The 22,288-nt window shown below is 42.3% G+C and overlaps 1 protein-coding gene across 1 annotated transcript in view; it reads left to right on the forward strand.

Annotated features, from left to right (window-relative positions):
- The first annotated feature begins 547 nt into the window (after positions 1–547).
- Positions 548–22,288, forward strand: part of LOC139559976 (netrin-G1-like) — a 174,645-nt gene continuing 152,904 nt past the window's right edge. Inside the window, exon 1 of the mRNA XM_071376477.1 lies at positions 548–662. The gene's annotated coding sequence lies outside the window, so the exon portion shown is untranslated. The remainder of the gene's footprint in view (positions 663–22,288) is intronic.

A 22,288-nucleotide genomic window follows, 5' to 3' on the forward strand; every position in this document is an offset into this window, starting at 1 on the left:
TACCACTCGCTATCCTGAAGTAATGAAAACACTCGTTAAATAATAAACCAATCGTTGCAGCCAACTATGACTTTAACCAATCTCATTTCAACACCTTTAAAGGCATCTTTAAATCAAGTAGGCCTACCTAGCGTCCCTTACACTCAAATAATTATTTCTCTCACGCCCATAACATGTGATTTCATTATCCCCCCCCCCAAAAAAAAAAAACGATTTCACAATATGGAGACATTTGACTTGGATCACAATTGATAACCATAATGACGTCAATTAGAATATCCCACTACGTGAGTTTAGTGTTCCAACAGTCTATTAGTAATCTATGGACACAACTGTTTTATGGTGCTGACCTTCAGATTGGGTGTGGCTATGGTGCTACCTCCCGGTCCCGGACATGGCAATACACCAACATTAAGCGTCTTGCACAAACCGACCCGTCACGACACTTGTTTGCCCCACTGTTCGGCACCCTGCAGGGGCAAGTATGACATCAATGACTCCTCACCGCGGGAGCCACGTACAGCAGCCACTACCGCTCCGTCGCATCCTTCTACTCTGCCCTACAAAAGCGTTTTAAAAGTCACCACATTATGCACGGTCGATTTGAAGGAGTTCCCAGTTTAAATGTATTTCAGTGACTGGTGAACTTGGAGAGAGGAAAGGTAAGTACTTGTCTTCTTTTATTGGCTTCAAGAATATAGGAACGATGCATAACAGGCGTTTTCACTGCCCGCGTCTCTCACATGGAATGAAATGGTTAGTAGAGAATGACAGATGTCCATTGATCGACGTCATTCATTATTCCTTTTGATATGTTGATGAAGAGTTGTTTATGCATGTATTGCTTTATATTATCGAACTTTGGTATAAACGACAGATTAGCAAGTGTTAGTTAAATGAAACTACACATTAAAAAAAAAACTGCATTTGGTTCACACAAACTAAAGAAATTGTTGTCAGACGATAGTAAGAAATTACTATGAGTTTTTTTTAATGAAATATAGATATTACTATTCCATGAACCTTCAGTGGAAACCACATGTGAAATATACCTTTTCACATTTTATAGAGAGGCAGAATATGACAAGAATGCGAATGCGCGGATATCCACACGCTCACCCCCCAATTCAGCCTCGACTAGGCTACTCCATGCATATTATTGTCCACATAAAGAGGGCATATACTATTCTAAATCCATATATCTCGGGTGGTTTCATCTCTCCAATTGGGCAAAAGGTTATCTCTAGGACCCAGCTGAATGGGAGAGACAAGTGTTGAACTAGAATAGTTCTCGCCGTTCCTATTAGCTCACGTTTGGGAAAAAGATTGCTTATCTCCATTCTAGACTCTTATTGGGGAGTGACAAGTGGTAGAGACAGTGGGAAGCCCGTAATTACCCACTCCGAATATACCATCGGTCTCGAGCTCTGTGGCTCTGTCCCTAAACCCCGCAGAGAGCAGAAAGAGCGGAGAGATAGGTGGTTTAGGAGGTTATCAAGGAAGATCCCGAGACCTGAGGAACGCCTGCAATGGTCGACTGACTCAATATATCAACCGCGTGGACGTCTCGGCTGCATAAAATAAACAGATGATTACGGATAAGCGTGGAGGTTTCCCGTGTCTCCGGGTTATTCCTGTCTCCGGAGACTCGTCTGAGCGGTAATAGAGAGACTTGGACAGAAGCCGTTTGTGCTCCTGGGATTTACCTGAAAACCTCGCTCTCCGCGAAAGAGAGGGATCTCCAAAAAAGAGGTTGCATAAGGTGAGAGGAAGGAGATCTTAGATCTTGAAGTTGATACGAAAATCTGAGGATTTATCGGGGGTATTTTAGCTATTTTAATCTTCTATGTTTTTTTAGCGCGAAAGATGGTGTTATTCTCGATCTGTCGCTTTCTAAACGCACGCTTTACGCATGACTCGGTTGGTTATTGTAATGATACGGCTATAGATTTAGTTGTGACCGAGATGTTTTCAATCTGGTCGTGTAACCAAAATCTACATCAGATATTGCAATCTACTCCATGACCTCTCAGAGCACACCAACTCTAATCAACTAAGGGAAACACTAGGTTGCATAATGAACTTGTTGAATGTTTAAAAAACAGTTAAGCTACATCTCCCTTTCTAGGGCACTTACACTGTAAAATCAAGTGTCTATAAACACATAACTAAACACCCTTTTGTTTTTTTCGTGACACTTTTTAAATGCGTCAAAATGAATTTATAATTTTACATCACAGTGTTCAGATTGTCAAGACCGGAAAGTGTTTATTCTCTGTAACACGTTTTAAACACATGAACAGGTTATTCAGCACAATGCCTTTAGGTTTTAACACTAAACACTGGGGGGGGGGGGTTAACGCTCTAATATGTAAAGCCGCATTTTCATATTTCCCTGCATGCCTTTCGAGTGAATGTGAGCGATAACCACCAATGACTGTTTGTTAGGGACAAAGACATGGTTGTTGCGTTCAGTGACTTCTATTATTCCTGAAGCCTTGTGGTTCAATTAAAAATAAGCCTTTTATGTCCGCATGTTATACATTTCATGCCTTTTTAGTTTACTTTAGTTTAATTTACTTGAGTTATGGCGTTTCAGCCCACAATTTGACATTGTGGGCTGAAAATCTCATGGACCACATCAGACCTGCAAGTCACAGTACACTTCTAATGTGCAGTTTCCGAACTACTTGTTATTTGTTTGAATGACTCTTTTTACTGACTCGAGAGTCGTGATTCGTTTTTTTGTTTGTTTCCTGAGTGACTCGTTCCTTTTAGTCGTTTTGTTTGACCTGCTAGTGCTGGCCGCAGTGAGTCCTACAGCAGGATTAATACGCGCTCCTCCGGCTCAGCAGCTCCAGAGACGTGCTCCAACCACCAATGTGCACACGACCACCAACTGTCTGTCAAATGTGCGAAGGGAAATAGATCATGAGCATAGAAAAGAAAAATCCATGTTTAGAACTGATCATTGATCTCATGGTGCAATAATGAATGCAATTAATTGATTACTGAATGTTATGATGGACACAGCTTTATAGAACCAAAACATACACAGCCTCTGCTCAACAAACTCAAACTTGAGAACGAATAGTGTTGGTGGGGGGGGGGGGGGGGGCTGCAGTTCACAAACGACTGTGCTCATCACCTTGCCTGGCTAGCCAGCCTCTTTGCTCCGGCCAAACGGATGTTAGTTTCTTCTCCCATAATGAGAGGTATGTAACGGACAACAGAGCAGAGGAAGAGTCGTTCACAAGTCGGTTGCAGCCACCACTACACCTCATTTTAAATGTATCAAGAGATAATATTATTTGTATGTCTAGAAATCAAGAACTGTACATTGTTTTTTTGTTTAAAGTACAACGTTTACAAGTATCGGTCACAAATGACAGCTCCAATGAGCCCCCCCCCTATATGGTGCGTCGTAATCGCTAAGCAGTTTACTTTAAAGCAGTGTGCCGATGCCTGTATCACTTTAGCAATGATCAATGACATCCAAAGCTTTTGTTTTTGTTGAACAACCACCTGATTGGTTTGGTGTCGGTGTCGGTAGAAGACAAAAAAGGCTACGCGCTACGGCGTGTGAGACGTCATCTATAATAATTTAGCTGCTATAAATTACAATTGTGTACACTGTGTTTCAAACAGTCTCGAATAATGAACCTCATTTTCGAACACAATTGGCTGGAAAGCCTCAATGCTTCAAGAAGCTTCATTTGCCCATCACTAGGATTCCAGTCAGAGGGAGAATATCCATTTTGTTTTTTAAATTTTATCACCCAAAACCTGCACTCAGAATAACTGCTATGGTGAAGAACTTAACCCCAAGACTACCTAAACCATATAAAATGAACGAACCATCTCAGTACCAGGTACAATAAGTCCAACCCCTTACAAATTGGATTAGTTTAGAAAATATGTAGTTATTTATCTTTGTATAGTGTAAGACCAATTTCATTAATCAATGTGCATGAGGAAACATATTAAAACCAACTATTTAAAAAAAATCGACCTACAACAAAGCATGCTGGGAAATATGATAATGAGACCCCTCCGACTGCTTTTTCACTCTGAGAGAGAAAACGGAAATTAACTGTCGAGAAACAACAACAACACGTGGTTGAAAAAATTTCTTTAATCAAATGTCCTGTTCAGTTGTGCTGAGATGTAGGTAAGGTGACAAACATTCCTAACACCGATCTGAATAACAAGCATGGGAAGTCACATCCATTTCTAATGACTTAAAGCACTCTAAGCAGGATGATGGGAAAGGAAACAGTGTTTAAAATCTGGTTGGAAACTGACTATCGTGTTTAATCTTGCATTCTGAACGCCTGTGTTTAAAATGAGAACACTTATTGGCTAATCTAAATACCTAATGTTTAAGTTTTAAACACTGACGTTTAGGTTTTAGATGTGCCATGTTTCATGGTTTTACTTGTGAGTATTACATGCTGACCAAACCGGCTCCGCGTGCGTATGTGGATTTTGTTTATTCCCACCAGACGCGTTCATTACACGTTAAAATACCAAAAATAACTGTGAATTTACCAAATTAATTTGGCAACAGGTCAAAGCACACATGAAACTTTCAGGGCTATTTAGCTAGCTTGCTGTTGCTAGCTAATTTTTCGTAGGAGATAAACTTTGGGTTGTTATTTGACCTGAAATGCATATGTAGAGTCTTTGTAGAGTTTTGTAGAGTTTTGGTTGGCTACTTTGAAGAATCTCAAATATAAAATATATTTTGATTTAACACTTTTTTTTGTTACTAAATGATTCCATATGTGTTATTTCATAGTTTTGATGTCTTCACTATTATTCTACAATTGAATGAGTAGGTGTGTCCAAACTTTTGACTGGTACTGTAAGTATTCAGACCCTTTACTCAGTACTTTGTTGAAGCACTTTTGGCAGCGATTACAGCCTTGAATCTTCTTGGGTATAACCCTACAAGTTTGGTGGCACACCTGTATTTGTGGAGTTTCTCCCATTCTTCTCTACAGATCCTCTCAAGCTCTGTCAGGTTGGATGGGGAGCGTCGCTACACAGCTTTTTTTCAGGTCTCTCCAGAGATGTTTCATCGGGTTCAAGTCCAGGTTCTGGCTGGGCCACTCAAGGACATTCAGAGACTTGTCCTGAAGCCACTCCTGCGATGTCTTGGCTGTGTGCTTAGGATCGTTGTCCTGCTGGAAGGACCCCAGTCTGAGGTCCTGAGCGTTCTGGAGAAGCTTTTCATCAAGGATCTCTCTGTACTTTTCTCCGTTCATCTTTCCCACGATCCTGACTAGTCTCCCAGTCCCTGCCGCTGAAAAACATCCCCACAGCATGATGCTGCCACCACCATGATTCACCGTAGGAATGGTGCCATGTTTCCTCCAGACGTGACGCTTGGCATTCAGGCCAAAGAGTTCAATCTTGGTTCGTCAGACCAGAGAATCTTGTTTCTCATGGTCTGAGAGTCTTTAGGTGCCTTTTGGCAAACTCCAAGCAAGCTGCCATGTACCTTTTACTGAGGAGTGGCTTCTGTCTGGCCACTCTACCATAAAGGCCTGATTGGTGGGGTGCGACAGAGAAGTTTGTCCTTCTGCAAGGTTCTCCCATCTCCACAGAGGAACTCTGGAGCTCTGTCAGAGTGACCATCAGATCACCTCCCTGACCAAGGCCCTTCCCCCCCGATTGCTCAGTTTGGCCGGACGGTCAGCTCTAGGAAGAGTCTTGGTGGTTCCAAACTTCTTCCATTTAAGAATGATGGAGGCCACCGTGTTCTTGGGGACCTTCTGTGCTGCAGAAATGTTTTGGTACCCTTCCCCAGATCTTGACACAATCCTGTCTCTGAGTTCTACGGACAGTTCCTTTGATCTCATTGCTTGGTTTTTGCTCTGACATGCGCTGTCCTTATATAGACTGGTGTGTGCCTTTCCAAATCATGTCCAAACAATTTAATTTACCACAGGTGGACTCCAATCAAGTTGTAGAAACATCTCAAGGATGTGCATGTAGTTTGAAGATCCACATATTGGGGTGAAAAAAAAATATATATACTGTATATATACTTGTACTCTATTCCTTAAATGACTTTCAACAAGTGTTGTCATTTTATATATATTTTTAAAATCCCTGCTGCAGTGTGTGCAAACCTGGTCAAGAACTACAGGAAACATATGATCTCTGTAATTGCAAACAAAGGTTTCTGTACCAAATATTAAGTTCTGCTTTTCTGATGTATCAAATACTTATGTCATGCAATAAAATGCAAATTAATTACTTAAAAATCATACAATGTGATTTTCTGGATTTTTGTTTTAGATTCCGTCTATCACAGTTGAAGTGTACCTATGATAAAAAATTACAGACCTCTACATGCTTTGTAAGTAGGAAAACCTGCAAAACCGGCAGTGTATCAAATACTTGTTCTCCCCACTGTATATATATATATATATCAGCCATCATACCGCTCAAGGAGACGCGTTCTGTCTCCTAGAGATGAACATACTTTGGTGCGAAAAGTGCAAATCAATCTCAGAACAACAGCAAAGGACCTTGTGAAGATGCTGGAGGAAACAGGTACAAAAGTGTCTATATCCACAGTAAAACAAGTCCTATATCAACAAAACCTGAAATGCCGCTCAGCAAGGAAGAAGCCATTGCTCCAAAAACGCCATAAAAAAGCCAGACTACGATTTGCAACTGCACATGGGGACAAAGTACGTACTTTTTGGAGAAATGTCCTCTCGTCTGATAAAACAAAAATAGAACTGTTTGGCCATAATGACTATTATTATGCTCGGAGGAAAAAGGGGGAGGCCTGTAAGCCGAAGAACACCATCCCAATCGTGAAGCACGCGGGTGGCAGCATCATGTTGTGGGGGTGCTTTGCTGCAGGAGGGACTGGTGAACTTCACAAAATAGATGGCATCATGAGGGAGGAAAATGATGTGGATTTATTGAAGCAACATCTCAAGACATCAGTCAGGAAGTTAAAGCTTGGTCGCAAATGGGTCTTCCAATTGGACAATGACCCCAAGCATACTTCCAAAGTTGTGGCAAAATGGCTTAAGGACAACAAAGTCAAGGTATTGTAGTGGCCATCACAAAGCCCTGACCTCAATCCCATAGAAAATTTGTGGGCAGAACTGAAAAAAGCGTGTGCGAGCATGGAGGCCTACAAACCTGACTCAGTTACACCAGCTCTGTTAGGAGGAATGGGCCAAAATTCAGCCAACTTTTTTGTGGGAAGCTAGTGGAAGGATACCTGAAATGTTTGACCCAAGTTAAACAATTTAAAAGCAATGCTATCAAAATACGCGCCTAGAAGGTTTAGCCACAGAAAAAAGCAGGAACCCTCCCACTAGCCATGATTGGCTGAGATAATGAGTGGGATGGACATTCCTTTGAGTGATGAGTTTAGATTGGTCTGCCATGCTTCTGTCTATTTGAGCTGGTCAGTATGTGTAAGTACGCGGCTTTTAAAAAATATATAAAAATGTTTTATTGCGTACTAAAACTGCATAAGTGCTGCTCTCCACTTCCTGGAGGACCGAGTTTTGAAATCAGTGGAATTAGAGTCTGATAGCTAAGGAGATGGTCTCCGGATTACATCTTCGATCGGAATCTGTGACAGAGAGAGAGAAGCGTCTAGTCATGTATTCGGGTAAGATAAATGTAGCTAGCTAGACTTTCAGATATTACACGTTTCTAAATTTTGTCAGAAAGTCGTTTTAATTTCACGTTAAAGTGTACTGTTTGCTAGCTAGCTAATGTTAGCTTGCTGGCTCGCTAGCTAACGTTACATGTATGATCTGTGTAGTAATATTATTCGTATCTCAGAGCCATTTGCATTGCTATTTATAGCCTAATGTTAGCTAGCTGACATTGAATCTGGTTGGTTAGCTACCTGCAGATGCATGAAGGGTAGTAACGTCATGAGTTAGGATTATGGTTCATTGTTTAGCTAGCTAGCTACATGTCTTAACAAAGACTCAACTATGCAAGTATCCATTTCAATAGAATGTTCATGATGTCCTTGCGACTCGGCAGCTGTTGATAGACGTATCTGGTAAATTCGCTGAGGAATTTACCAACACTCGACACCCATTGAATATGTCCAACGTCAGTAAACGTTGGCTAAAGAAAGTGTATTTAAATTGTTGCCAGCAGCACAGTTGCAGTCACCAACCCTCTGGATAACATAAAAACAGCCTAACCAGCTCTGCTAGGGGGAGTAAAATGGTCAGAGTGAGGTGTTCTCTCATTTGTGTCTGGAGATAGCTAGCCAACGTTTGCCAGTTAACTTGGGTGCTTGACTGCTAATGTTAGGACAGAACACTCGGACCAACCCTTAAACCTCTACTGCCTCAGAAACCCGGATCCGGGAGCACCCCCCACCCCCCCCACACTGATTAGCATAGCTAGCATAGCTTCACAAGTAAATAGTAGCATCTAAATATCATTAAATCACAAGTCCAAGACACCAGATGAAAGATACAGATCTTGTGAATAAACCCATCATTTCTGTTTTTTTAAATGTTTTACAGGGAAGACACAATATGTAAATCTATTAGCTAACCACGTTAGCAAAATACACCATCTTTCTTTGTCCACCATTTTCTCTCTCCACCACTAGCTATCACCAATTCGGCTAAACTAAGATATTGATAGCCACAAACCAAGAAAAAAACTCATCAGATGACAGTCTGATAACATATTTATGGTATAGGATAGGTGTTGTTAGAAAAAAGTGCATATTTCAGGTAGAAATCACAGTTTACAATTGCACCGACCATCACAAATCGACTAGAATTACTAGATAGAGCAACGTGTATGACCAATTTACTCATCATAAAACATTTCATAAAAATAGACAAAGCATAGCAATGGAAAGACCCAGATCTTGTGATTCCAGACAATATTTCAGATTTTCTAAGCGTTTTACAGCGAAAACACAATAAATCGATAAGTTAGCATACCACATGTGAAAACGTTACCAGAGCATCGATTCCAGCCAAAGAGCGCTATAACGTAATCACCGCCAAAATATATGAATTTTTTCACTAACCTTCTCAGAATTCTTCCGATGACACTCCTGTAACATCATTTTACAACATACATATACAGTTTGTTCGAAAAGGTGCATATTTAGCCATACAAAACCGTGGTTACACAATAAAAATACTAGGAAATCAAGCCTCAATATGTCTGACGTCATCTATCAGAGTGATCTAGTTTAATTGAAAGCTAATCATATACTTGACTAAAAAATACAGGGTTGACAGGAATCGAAAGACAAATTAGTTCTTAATGCAACCGCTGACTTACATTTTTAAAATTATCCTTACTTTTCAATACAGGGTTCGCCAAGTGACGCGATAACAAACAAAATGGCGAAATATGCGTTTAAAATATTTCGACAGAACAACGATTTATCATATTAAATATTGCTTACTTTGAGCTGTTCTTCCATCAGATTCTTGGGCAATGTATCCTTTCTATGTTGTAATCTTCTTTTGGTCGATAGATGTCCTCTGTCCTTCGAAATGTCCACTAACGATAGAACGGGACCCCAAAACGTGTCCAAAGTTTCAGAGTGCACGACAAATAAATTCCTCAAAATCGCACTAAACGGATATAAATTGCTATAAAAAGGTTCAAATTAACTACATTATGATGTTTTTAACAACTATAACGACTGAAAACATGACCGGAGAAATATTGCTGGTTAGACAACGATTTGGAATGAGGCAAGTCCGATGTCCTTCACGCTTCAGGCGCGCGACGAGAAAGGGAGGTCCCTATACATTTTGTTCTTTTATAATGGCTGTGATTGTGCAATCGATTCCATTCAAAACGTGATGACGTACAGACACCCAGAGGAAGACGTAGGCAGTGTCGGTTTCTTCATAGCATTCACTGTCGCCTTAAAAACAGACTCCAGATCAGGGGTAAAAATTTCTGAAATCTGACCCCTGTCATGAAAAGTGCTGTAGATATTGTTCTGTACCACTCAGAGACAAAATTCCAACTTCTATAGAAACTAGAAGGTGTTTTCTATCCAATAATAACAATAATATGCATATTGTACGATCAAGAATTTAGCACGAGGCAGTTTAATTTGGAGACCCAAATATGCTAATGCGGAACAGCACCCCCTATAGTTCCAAGAAGTTAAAGAGATGGGTGGGGCTTAAGCTTTAAAGGGTGTGAACGTTGCTGAATGGGTGTAGACAAAAGAAGAGCTCTCCAGTAGGTACCAAAATTATTCATAGGCCGTTTTCTCAAAAGTGAGGTTACAAATTGATCAACTTTTAAAGCAGAATTCCTTTCCCATTGTTCCTCAACTGTAGTGTATGATATACTGAATACTTTCTGAAAGCGCTGTACATAGCCAGAGGGGCACTGTTTCGCTCTTTCGGGTGTTTTCTCGGTGAGATAGTCAGCCTCCTGCGAATTGAAGGACAATTATTAAACACGGAGAGATTAAAGATACAATTTTTTAATATGTATTTATTTTTTTGAAGGGGGGGGTGGTGGAGGGGAAGCATGGCTTGCCTTAGAAATCATGAACATACACTAGTGCTAGTGGTTATGGCTCATACCGGCTGGACGGGGGTTGTATAGGCTAGGTGCTGAATGTCTGTCCTCTGGTCTTAGAGGAGTGATTAACACAATAACGCCATAGTTCTGATTAATAGTGACGTTATGTTTGAAACCGGAGCTCCGAGCTCCGAGTCGTGTATCGAAATAAAAAAAAAGCAGTTAACTTCGAAGCGGCGTGTCGATGCGTGTATCACAAGTACGTCATTACTGACGTCCGAAGCTTTGTCTGATCACAGGCCTTTTCAAACCGTGTGTTGCAAAATGCGAGATCCCACTGATTTATGGCGTGGTTCCGGTGCTTTTTTCCCGACCTCTGCTGGACACCGTACATGCAAATATAGTTAGGATTTTTGAACGATAAGTTTCACCTCAACGTTAGCTTAGCGGGTAGGGAACATTCAGGGACGTTAGGGTATGAGGTCGAATTCCACTGAAGGCATACTATTTATAAAATTGTTCTTTCCGCACTGTTGTTCAAAAAATGTATTTAATTTAGTAAGTTTCTGTCTGAAGCATCGTAACTAATGACATAGATTCAGTGTTTTTTTTTAATAGTCAACTTGAAGGCGAAAAAGGGAAGCATGATGTAAGATACAAACCTGATATTTAAATTAATTATAGGCTACTATAATATAATATATAATTATAGGATATTATAATGTATAATTATAGGATAATATAATATATAATTATAGGATATTATAATGTATAATTATAGGATAATATAATATATAATTATAGGCTACTATAATATAATATATCATTATAGGCTACTATAATATAATATATCATTATAGGCTACTATAATATAATATATCAGTATAGGGTAATATAATGTATCATTATAATATAATATATAATTATAGGCTACTATAATATAATATATAATTATAGGATAATGTATAATTATAGGATAATATAATATATAATTGTAGGCTACTATAATATAATATATCATTATAGGCTACTATAATATAATATATCATTATAGGCTACTATAATATAATATATCATTATAGGATAATATAATATATCATTATAGGATAATATAATATATAATTATAGGCTACTATAATATATAATTATAGGCTACTATAATATAATAAATATATATCATATATATATTATAGTAATACTATAATCAGCCAACTGACCGCGGCTCCAAGGTCTTAAAATGAAAACTACCTGTATTTGATCATCTGTGTGTTGCCGACCAGCAGGTGTCACTAATGTGCATCAAATCAAATGTATTTATAAAGCCCTTCTTACATCAGCTGATATCTCAAAGTGCTGTACAGAAACCCAGCCTAAAACCACAAACAGCAAGCAATGCAGGTGTAGAAGCACGGTGGCTAGGGAAAAACTCCCTAGAAAGGCCAAAACCTAGGAAGAAACCTAGAGAGGAACCAGGCTATGAGGGGTGGCCGGTCCTCTTCTGGCTGTGCCGGGTGGAGATTATAACAGAACATGGCCAAGATGTTCAAATGTTCATAAATGACCAGCATGGTCAAATAATAATAATCACAGTAGTTGTCGAGGGTGCAACAAGTCAGAACCTCAGGAGTAAATGTCAGTTGGCTTTTCATAGCCGATCATTGAGAGTATCTCTACCGCTCCTGCTGTTTTTAGAGAGTTGAAAACAGCAGGTCTGAGACAGGTAGCATGTTCGGTGAACAGGTCAGTGTTCCATAGCCGCAGGCAGAACAGTTGAAACTGGAGCAGCAGCAGGGCCAGGTGGACTGGGGACAGCAAGGAGTCATCATGCCAGGTAGTCCTGAGGCATGGTCCTAGGGCTCAGGTCCTCCGAGAGAGAGAAAGAAAGAAAGAGAGAATTAGAGAGAGCATACTTAAATTCACACAGGACACCGGATAAGACAGGAGAAGTACTCCAGATATAACAGACTGACCCTAGCCCCCCGACACATAAACATATAATGAAGCTCAGAGTAATTAACTGTTTTTTTCCCCGACACAATTTGGTAAAAAATCGCCTAAGCCTTCAGAGAGCCTCGGTTTCCCATCACTACTTAATCATTTGATATATAGGCAAAAGTAGCCTGTTGGAAGTTAATGGCCAGTGTGTGAGAGTTCCAGTGTGTAGTATGTTAGCCCTTCAGGAAAATAGTTTTCAATAAGGCACAGGAAGCTCTCATACATACATGGTGTTGGCTGTCTGAGTCTACTGCAGGCATCGTCACCGCAGATAAACTTTTTTCATGAGCGAATAATCCGGGGTGGGGGCAAGAATATAATTATGAATCATTTAGAAAACTGAAAACCACCCCACCACTGTGATACTAGGTATGCAGAAGAGGGGGAAGCAGAGAAATAGAGAGGGGGAGGCAGAGAAATAGAGAGAGAGAGGGGGAGGCAGAGAAATAGAGAGAGAGAGGGGGAGGCAGAGAAATAGAGAGAGAGAGGGGGAGGCAGAGAAATAGAGAGAGAGAGGGGGAGGCAGAGAAATAGAGAGAGGGGGAGGCAGAGAAATAGAGAGAGAGAGAGAGGGGGAGGCAGAGAAATAGAGAGAGAGAGAGAGAGGGGGAGGCAGAGAAATAGAGAGAGAGAGAGAGGGGGAGGCAGAGAAATAGAGAGAGAGGGGGAGGCAGAGAAATAGAGAGAGAGGGGGAGGCAGAGAAATAGAGAGAGAGAGAGAGGGGGAGGCAGAGAAATAGAGAGAGAGAGAGAGGGGGAGGCAGAGAAATAGAGAGAGAGAGGGGGGGGAGGCAGAGAAATAGAGAGAGAGAGGGGGAGGCAGAGAAATAGAGAGAGAGGGGGAGGCAGAGAAATAGCGAGAGAGAGGGGGAGGCAGAGAAATAGAGAGAGAGGGGGAGGCAGAGAAATAGAGAGAGAGAGAGAGGCAGAGAAATAGAGAGAGAGAGAGAGAGGGGGATGCAGAGAAATAGAGAGAGAGAGGGGGAGGCAGAGAAATAGAGAGAGAGAGAGGGGGAGGCAGAGAAATAGAGAGAGAGGGGAGGCAGAGAAATAGAGAGAGAGAGAGGGGGAGGCAGAGAAATAGAGAGAGAGAGAGAGGGGGAGGCAGAGAAATAGAGAGGTGGGGGGGGGCAGAGAAATAGAGAGAGAGAGGGGGAGGCAGAGAAATAGAGAGAGAGGGGGAGGCAGAGAAATAGCGAGAGAGAGGGGGAGGCAGAGAAATAGAGAGAGAGGGGGAGGCAGAGAAATAGAGAGAGAGAGAGAGGCAGAGAAATAGAGAGAGAGAGAGAGAGGGGGAGGCAGAGAAATAGAGAGAGAGAGGGGGATGCAGAGAAATAGAGAGAGAGAGGGGGAGGCAGAGAAATAGAGAGAGAGCGAGAGGGGGAGGCAGAGAAATAGAGAGAGAGAGGGGGAGGCAGAGAAATAGAGAGAGAGGGGGGGGGGCAGAGAAATAGAGAGAGAGCGAGAGGGGGAGGCAGAGAAATATATATATAGAGAAAGGGGGAGGCAGAGAAATAGAGAGAGAGAGAGAAGGGGAGGCAGAGAAATAGAGAGAGAGAGAGAGGGGGAGGCAGAGAAATAGAGAAAGAGAGAGAGAGGGGGAGGTAGAGAAATAGAGAGAGAGAGGGGGAGGCAGATAAATAGAGAGAGAGAGGGGGAGGCAGAGAAATAGAGAGAGAGAGAGAGGGGGAGGCAGAGAAATAGAGAGAGAGAGAGAGGGGGAGGCAGAGAAATAGAGAGAGAGAGAGAGGGGGAGGCAGAGAAATAGAGAGAGAGAGGGGGGAGGCAGAGAAATAGAGAGAGAGAGGGGGAGGCAGAGAAATAGAGAGAGAGGGGGAGGCAGAGAAATAGAGAGAGAGGGGGAGGCAGAGAAATAGAGAGAGAGAGAGAGGCAGAGAAATAGAGAGAGAGAGAGAGAGGGGGAGGCAGAGAAATAGAGAGAGAGAGGGGGATGCAGAGAAATAGAGAGAGAGAGGGGGAGGCAGAGAAATAGAGAGAGAGAGAGAGGGGGAGGCAGAGAAATAGAGAGAGAGAGGGGGAGGCAGAGAAATAGAGAGAGAGGGGGGGAGGCAGAGAAATAGAGAGAGAGAGAGAAGGGGAGGCAGAGAAATAGAGAGAGAGAGAGGGGGAGGCAGAGAAATAGAGAAAGAGAGAGAGAGGGGGAGGTAGAGAAATAGAGAGAGAGAGGGGGAGGCAGATAAATAGAGAGAGAGAGGGGGAGGCAGATAAATAGAGAGAGAGAGAGAGGGGGAGGCAGAGAAATAGAGAGAGAGAGAGAGGGGGAGGCAGAGAAATAGAGAAAGAGAGAGAGAGGGGGAGGCAGAGAAATAGAGAGAGGGGAAGAAGAGAGAAACAGCAGCAGAGAGAGAGAAAGAGAGGGGACAGGCAGTGGGGCCACTTCTGTGTTCCCTGCCAATAGCTCACACTCTGACTGGCTCTGGCTCATACGAGAGGTTTGGGTGTTGGCCAAGTAAAGCTGGGGGGCATTTTACAGTCTTATGCTGGCATTCATCAGCCAGACAACACACATTTGCCAGCTCAGTTTGCCCAGTAACCTGAGTTAGGTGCTGGAACTTGGCTGAATATATATACTGGAACTCAAATATAAACGCAACATTGCAACAATTTCAAAGACTTTACTGAGTTACATTTCGTATAAGGAAATCAGTCAATGGAAATAAACGCAATAGACCCTAATGATTGGGCCTTGGAAGGCATAGCCCCACCCACTTGGTAGCCAGCCCCAGCCAATCAGAATTAGGTTCCCCCCACAAAAGGGCTTTATGACAGTCTCACCCCATCCCACCTCAGGCTGAATTAAAACATGCAGACAGATGTAAGTTCACTTTAATGTTTCGTGGAGTAATTGATCCAAGAATCTATACGCATTTGAGCACTTAAAGACTTGCATCTCAGAATATTTATCAATATGATTTGGGCTGCCTGTAGGCTTGTTATGGCTGAAGGTGCATGTGAAAGAAAATGTGATTATCTTCTGTTGGGCTGAGAGGAGTCTCTATAGAGTCAGCTGCCTTTCAACCAGAGAGACTTCTGTTGGGCTGAGAGGAGTCTCTATAAAGTCAGCTCCCTTCCTACCAGAGAGAGACTTCTGCTGGGCTGAGAGGAGTCTCTATAAAGTCAGCTGCCTTTCAACCAGAGAGACTTCTGTTGGGCTGAGAGGAGTCTCTATAAAGTCAGCTCCCTTCCTACCAGAGAGAGACTTCTGCTGGGCTGAGAGGAGTCTCTATAGAGTCAGCTGCCTTTCAACCAGAGAGACTTCTGTTGGGCTGAGAGGAGTCTCTATAAAGTCAGCTCCCTTCCTACCAGAGAGAGACTTCTGTTGGGCTGAGAGGAGTCTCTATAGAGTCAGCTGCCTTTCAACCAGAGAGACTTCTGTTGGGCTGAGAGGAGTCTCTATAAAGTCAGCTCCCTTCCTACCAGAGAGACTTCTGTTGGGCTGAGAGGAGTCTCTATAAAGTCAGCTCCCTTCCTACCAGAGATAGACTTCTGTTGGGCTGAGAGGAGTCTCTATAAAGTCAGCTCCCTTCCTACCAGAGAGACTTCTGTTGGGCTGAGAGGAGTCTCTATAAAGTCAGCTCCCTTCCTACCAGAGAGACTTCTGTTGGGCTGAGAGGTGTCTCTATAAAGTCAGCTCCCTTCCTACCGGAGAGAGACTTCTGTTGGGCTGAGAGGAGTCTCTATAAAGTCAGCTCCCTTGCTACCAGAGAGAGACTTCTGTTGGGCTGAGAGGAGTCTCTATAAAGTAATCTCCCTTCCTACCGGAGAGAGACTTCTGTTGGGCTGAGAGGAGTCTCTATAAAATCCACGTTGCAGAGAGTGCAGCCAGTATAACAGAATCCAGACATTAGAACAAAATTCAACAATATAAAAAAGTTTATTGATCTCAGTAGGGATTGAGTATTTTCAAGCATAGTGGTGGCTGCATCATGTTATGGGTATGCTTGTCATCGTCAAGGACTGGGTAGTTTTTTAGTATCAAATAAAAAGAGTAGAGCTAAGCACAGGCAAAATCCTAGAGGAAACCCTGTTTCAGTATGCTTTCCACCAGACACTGGGAGACAAAATCACCTTTCAGCAGGACAATAACCTAAAACACAAGGCCAAATATTTTGCTTACCAAGACAACATTGATTGTTCCTGAGTGATCTAGTTACAGTTTTGATTTAAATCAGCTTGAAAATCTGTGGCAAGACTTTAAAAATAATGGTGTGTAAGTATTGTACAATCCAGTTGTGTAAAGCTCTTAAAGACTTACCCAGAGAAACTCACAGCTGTAATCACTGTCAAAGGTCATTTTAACACTCAGGGGTGGGTGGGAATACTTCTGTAAATGCGATATTTCTACATTTTTGTATTTATTTTATTTCACCTTTATTTAATAACCTCTTTGGGCTAGGTGGGACACTAGCGCCCCACCTCGACAACATCCGGTGAAATTGCAGAGTGCGAAATTCAAAATACAAAATCATAATATTAAATATTCATGTGTCTTACATCGTTTAAAAGCTTAACTTCTTGCTAATCCAGCCGCTTTGTCCGATTTCAAAAAGGCTTTACAGCGAAAGCATACCCTGCGATTATCTGAGGTCAGCGCCCCGCATACATCAGCATTAAAAACATTTTCCAAACCAGCAGAGGCGTCACAAAAATCAGAAATAGCGATAAAATAAATCACTTACCTTTGAAGATCTTCCTCTGTTTGCAATCCCAAGGGTCCCATCTACACAACAAATGGTTGTTTTGTTCGATAAAGTCCTTCTTTATATCCCAAAAAAGTCAGTTTAGTTTGCGCGTTTGATTCAGTAATCCACCCGTTCCACTCGTTCAACATGCAGAAAAATCATTCCCAAAACTTAATGGTAAACTTCGTCCAAACAAGTCAAGCAATGTTTCTAATCAATCCACAGGTACCGTAATATGTAAATAAACGATACAATTTAAGATGGAATGTAGTATGTTCAATACCGGAGATAAATAACGAAATGTGCACCCTCATCCACGCGCGCCTCAAGACTACAGTCAAAATGAGAGCCACCTTGAAAAACTACAACTACTAATAAAAAATAAAAAAAGCCTGAAACGCTTTCTAAAGACGGTTGACATCTAGTGGAAGCCATAGGAACTGCAATCTGGGAGGAATTCCTTTGAATATTCCATAGACAAGCATTTGAATGGCCTGTTACCTCAAAAACAAAAAAAATGTCCAGATGGATTCTCCTCGGGTTTTCGCCTGCCATATCAATTCTGTTATACTCACAGACATTATTTTAACAGTTTTGGAAACTTCATATGCATATCCTAGCTTCCCTAGCCTTTTAACCAGGTAGGCCAGTTGAGAACAAGTTCTCATTTACAACTGCGACCTGGCCAGATAAAGCAAAGCGGTGCGACAAAAATAACAACACAGAGTTACACATAGGATAAACAAACGTACAGTCAGTAACGCAATATAAAAATATATGTGCAGTGTGTGCAAATGTAGTAAGATTAGGGAGGTAAGGCAATAAATGGGAAATAGTGGCAAAAATAATTACAATTTAGCCTTAACACTGGAGTGATAGATGTGCAGATGATGATGTGCAAGTAGAGATACTGGGGTGCAAAAGAGCAAACAAACGAAAAATAACAATATGGGGATGAGGAAGTTGGCTGGCCTATTTACAGATGGGCTGTGTACAGGTACAGTGATCGGTAAGCTGCTCTGACAGCTGGTGCTTAAAGTTAGTGAGGGAGATCGAAGTCCTTAGCTTCAGTGATTTTGCAGTTCGTTCCAGTCATTGGCAGCAGAGAACTGGAAGAAAAGGCAGCCAAAGCAGGAATTGGCTTTGGGGACTGGCTTTGGCTTTGACCAATTGGCTTTGACCAATTGGCTTTGACCAGTGAAATATACCTGTTGGAGCGCATGCTACGGGTGGGTGCTGCTATGGTGACCAGTGAGCTGAGATAAGGCGGGGCTTTACCTAGCAAAGACTTATAGATAACCTGGAGCCAGTGGGTTTGGCGACGAATATGTAGCGAGGGCCAGCCAACGAGAGCATACAGGTCGCAGTGGTGGGTAGTATATGGGGCTTTGGTGATAAAACGGATGGCACTGTGATAGACTGCATCCAATTTGCTAAGTAGAGTGTTGGAGGCTATTTTGTAAATGACATCGCCGAAGTCAAGGATCGGTAGGATAGCCAATTTTACGAGGGTATGTTTGGCAGCATGAGTGATGGAGGCTTTGTTGCGAAATTGGAAGCCAATTCTAGATTTAATTTTTGGATTGGAGATGCTTCATGTGAGTCTGGAAGGAGAGTTTACAGTCTAACCAGACACCTAGGTATTTGTAGTTGTCCACATATTCTAAGTCAGAACCGTCCAGAGTAGTGATGTTAGTCGGGCAGGGGGGTGCAGGCAGCGACCGGTTGATGAGCATGCATTTAGTTTTACTAGCATTTAAGAGCAGTTAGAGGCCACAGAAGGAGTGTTGTATGGTATTGAAACTCGTTTGGAGGTTTGTTAACAGTGTCCAGAGAAGGGCCAGATGTATACAGAATGGTGTCGTCTGCGTAGAGGTGGATCAGAGAATCACCAGCAGCAAGAGCGACATCATTGAAATATACAGAGAAAAGAGTCGGCCCAAGAATTGAACCCTGTGGCACCCCCATAGAGACTGCCAGAGGTCCAGACAACAGGCCCTCCGATTTGACACACTGAACTCTATCAGAGAAGTAGTTGGTGAATCAGGAGAGGCAGTCATTTGAGAAATCAAGGCTGTTGAGTCTGCCTATAAGAATGCGGTGATTGACAGAGTCGAAAGCCTTGGCCAGATCGATGAATACAGCTGCACAGTAATGTCTCTTATCGATGGCGGTTATGATATCGTTTAGGACCTTGAGCGTGGCTGAGGTTCACCCGTGACCAGCTCGGAATCCAGATTGCATGGTGGAGAAGGTACGGTGGGATTCGAAATGGTCGGTGATCTGTTTGTTAACTTGGCTATCGAAGACTTTAGAAAGGCAGGGCAGGATGGATATAGGTCTATAACAGTTTGGTTCTAGAGTGTCTCCCCCTTTGAAGAGGGGGATGACCGCGGCAGCTTTCGAATCTTTAGGGATCTCAGACGATACGAAAGAGAGGTTGAACAGGCTAGAAAATAGGGGTTGCAACAATTTCGGCAGATCATTTTAGAAGAAAGAGAGGGTCCAGATTTTGCAGCTCTTTCAGAACATCAGCTATCTGGATTTGGGTGAAGGAGAAGCGGGGGTGGAGCTTGGGCAAGTTGCTGCGGGGGGTGCAGAGCTGTTTGCCGGGGTAGGGGTATGTAGGAGGAGCCAGGTGCAATACATTTGCAGAAATGTCTAAGAACATGTTTTCACTTTGTCATCATGGGGTATTGTGATGTCATCATGGGGTATTGTGATGTCATCATGGGGTATTGTGATGTCATCATGGGGTATTGTGATGTCATCATGGGGTATTGTGATGTCATCATGGGGTATTGTGATGTCATCATGGGATATTGTGATGTCATCATGGGGTATTGTGATGTCATCATGGGGTATTGTGATGTCATCATGGGGTATTGTGATGTCATCATGGGGTATTGTCTGTAGCTGGTTGAGAAAAACAATCCATTTAATACATTTTGAATTCAGGCTGTAACCAGAACAAAATGTGGAATACGTCAAGGGATGTGAATTATTTTCTGTACGTAGGGTTGGATTATAAAATAAACAGAGTATATCCACAGTGTTTTAAAGTCTACTGAGTAACCAGAACAAGCCACAGGGCACTGCTGCCTACCGTGTTTACTCCACCTGACTGGCCTAATGGATGGGATGCTAGCGGACACAAGGGGGTGTTTCACAGGATTGAAAAACAACAGGAGAGAAGAGAGAGATAAACATCTTGCTGTATACTCTCTCTCTCTCTCACGTTCTTGCTCTCTGTCTCTCACGTTCTTGCTCTCTGTCTCTTAGGTTCTCGCTCTCACTCTTGATCACTCTCTCTCTCTCCCTCTCCCACTTCCTCTCTCTCTCTCTCTCCCTCTCCCACTTCCTCTCTCTCTCTCTCTCCCTCTCCCACTTCCTCTCTCTCTTTCTCTCGCTCTCCCAGTACCTCTCTCTCTTTCTCTCGCTCTCCCAGTACCTCTCTTTCTCTCGCTCTCCCAGTACCTCTCTCTCTCTCTCTCTCTCTCTCGCTCTCCCAGTACCTCTCTCTCTCTCGCTCTCCCAGTACCTCTCTCTCTCTCGCTCTCCCAGTACCTCTCTTTCTCTCGCTCTCCCAGTACCTCTCTCTCTCTCTCTCTCTCTCTCTCTCTCTCTCTCTCTCTCTCTCTCGCTCTCTCGCTCTCTCGCTCTCTCTCTCTCTCTCTCTCTCTCTCTCTCTCTCTCTCTCTCTCTCTCTCTCTCTCTCTCTCTCTCTCTCTCTCTCTCTCTCTCTCTCTCTCTCTCTCTCTGTACTCTAAACATACAGAGAGAAACCTGGTGAAATATGTATGACTTTTAATATAGAATGTGCCGTTGCAGCCATAGCATGTGTCTTCTTGTAACCTTTGAACCCAGAAAATGTAGTTATGCCCAGTGCATTGTGAGTCATTGGGTAACATGGTGTGTTACCGAGTGAGTTCAAACCCTGGCCTCCTGTGTTCCTCGACTGTGTTAGCCCACTGAGCTAAAGCCTAAGCGTTAGTATCATCTTATTTAGGCAGATGGAAACTAAGTTAAGTTAGTACTAAAAGACAGGTGTGGTTTTACATCGAGAGCAACAGCATTTATTCCACAGCAAAATATATTCAGAATACCTTTCAACTGTCAACATCATAAAACTATTACTACATGCTAGACCTTACAACTGACAACATCATAAAACTATTACTACATACTAGACCTTTCAACTGTCAACATCATAAAACTATTACTACATACTAGACCTTTAACTGTCAACATCATAAAACTATTACTACATACTAGACCTTTCAACTGTCAACATCATAAAACTTTTACTACATACTAGACCTTTAACTGTCAACATCATAAAACTATTACTACATGCTAGACCTTTCAACTGTCAACATCATAAAACTATTACTACATACTAGACATTTAACTGTCAACATCATACAACTATTACTACATACTAGACCTTCAACAGTCAACATCATAAAACTATTACTACATACTAGACCTTTCAACTGTCAACATCATAAAACTATTACTACATACTAGACCTTTCAACTGTCAACATCATTAAACTATTACTACATACTAGACCTTTCAACTGTCAACATCATAAAACTATTACTACATACTAGACCTTTCAACTGTCAACATCATAAAACTATTACTACATACTAGACCTTTCAACTGTCAACATCATTTTTACATTTACATTTAAGTAATTTAGCAGACGCTCTTATCCAGAGCGACTTACAAATTGGTGCATTCACCTTATGATATCCAGTGGAACAACCACTTTACAATAGTGCATCTCAGTCTTTTAAGGGGGAGGGGGGGGGTTAGAAGGATTACTTTATCCTATCCTAGGTATTCCTTAAAGAGGTGGGGTTTCAGGTGTCTCCGGAAGGTGGTGATTGACTCCGCTGACCTGGCGTCGTGAGGGAGTTTGTTCCACCATTGGGGTGCCAGAGCAGCGAACAGTTTTGACTGGGCTGAGCGGGAACTGTACTTCCTCAGAGGTAGGGAGGCGAGCAGGCCAGAGGTGGATGAACGCAGTGCCCTTGTTTGGGTGTAGG

Source organism: Salvelinus alpinus, chromosome 30 (assembly GCF_045679555.1).
Source record: "Salvelinus alpinus chromosome 30, SLU_Salpinus.1, whole genome shotgun sequence".
Classification (NCBI taxonomy): Eukaryota; Metazoa; Chordata; class Actinopteri; order Salmoniformes; family Salmonidae; genus Salvelinus; species Salvelinus alpinus.